Raw genomic sequence first — 1,967 nt, forward strand, 5'->3', positions numbered from 1 at the left:
TATACCAGTTGTTTTCCTTCCTAAGTTCATTATCTGATAAAATGCACTTAGTGACCCATCTTATACCAGCTATTTTCCTTCCAAAATTCATTATCTTATAAAATGCACTTAGTGACCCATCTTATACCAGTTATTTTCCTTCCTAAATTCATTATCTTATAAAATGCACTTAGTGACCCATTTTATGCCAGTCTTTTCCTTTCTAATCTTCTACAAGCTTACAACGGTAAAATCGGGGGCTCGATCCTCCGCAGTGGACACAGCAGATAGCTCAACGTGGCTGTGCTCTAAAAGAAACAAACAAAACGTTTCTAAACACATTACTTTAAGAAATGCACTTAGTGACCCATTTTATACCAGTCTTTTCCTTCTTGAGTGCGTTACGTATTACATGTACTTGGTGGAAAACCTTATACTATACCAGCTGGAGTACCCGCCTCCTGGAGGGAATTTATGAAAATTCATTAATAATGAAAGGTTATCTTAGGACATGAAAAGTTGCTTCCCTTTTATGTAATTGTAAAAAACGCCAATAAAAACCACAAAACTGAAAATTTGTTTCTATTTCCCCATGGACCCAATGAATCTCCATACCAAATTTGGTGAAGATCCATACACAGGAGGTGAGGTAGTGGTACAAAACGCCCATAAAAACCGCAAAACTGAAAATTTGTATGTACCCCCGCATGGACTTAATAAATCTCCATACCAATTTTGGTGAAGATCCACTCATAACCTGCGAAGTAGTTACATGGACATATAACAGACAGTACTATTATATTTATAAGGATTACACACAACAATTAAAGGATAATGAGAAGTTATATTGTTTTAGCTAAGACAAGTCAGAGCCACTGTCCGAAAATTATTTAAATCACCCCCTCTCAATTTATTGTTATGCAAAACAAGCGTCTAATAATCAGGGGTTAGATTGGTTTATAAGTTCGAGAGATCACATGTTCCGTTGAACCTCATGTAAAAATTATTTCTGTAAATACAGAATTAAAGTCTGGGATGACGAATATTTATAGCTTTTCTGGAGGGAAATCAACAGTAGTTCTTTTGATACAGTTTGGTTTTTGTCTCTTCTTTTTTTCCTAGTTCTAAAAACAATACGTGCGCATAGACTCAGAGGACATGCCAATGGGTTAACAAAAAGTAAAAATGAATAAATGATGCCTACGGGAAACTTACTTGATCAATGTTTGTTTGTCCACAAAATTACCTGAACGTGTCGTGATCGAAGACATATTATTTAGGATTTGATGACGAGGAACCCAGTTTGAGAATAATATTGCTTGGAGACAGCTTGAATGGGTAATGAAGAAACATTTCTTATATAATTTTAACATAACAGCAAATGTAAAACGTTTTGACAAGGTTTTGTCATCATTTGAGTATTTGTATGTATTATATAATAAGTTGAAATTGGTAGTATACTACAATCACAACCTTATTTGTTAAGTTAGGCCCGGCATGGCCAGGTGGTTAGGGCGCTCGTCTCGCAATCTGCGAGTCTCGGGTTCAAATCCCCGTCACACCAAACATGCTCGTCCTTCCAGACGTGGGGGCGTTATAATGTGACGGTCAATCCCACTATTCGCTGGTAAAAAGAGTAGCCCCAGAGTTGGCGGTGGGTGGTGATGACTATCTGCCTTCCCTCTAGTCTTACACTGCTAAATTAGGGACAGCTGGCACAGATAGCCCTCGTGTAGCTTTGCGCGAAAATCATAACAAACAAACAAACATTTGCTAAGTTAGTTCATTAGTATGAATCAAGAGCAGTGTATACTTTTCCTTTATGAATTCTGTCAGGTGTGGCCTAGCGGTTAACGTGCCAGGCTGCGTATCAGAAGGACCAAAAGTGAAATGTCGCTAATCACGCTTTACACTTTCATCTCTGGGAGTGTTATAACAGTGACAGTCAATCCCACTTTTTTGCTTAAGAGGTAGTCGCATAATTGCTA

This window comes from Limulus polyphemus, unplaced genomic scaffold (assembly GCF_000517525.1).
Source record: "Limulus polyphemus unplaced genomic scaffold, Limulus_polyphemus-2.1.2 Scaffold835, whole genome shotgun sequence".
In the NCBI taxonomy this organism is placed as follows: Eukaryota; Metazoa; Arthropoda; class Merostomata; order Xiphosura; family Limulidae; genus Limulus; species Limulus polyphemus.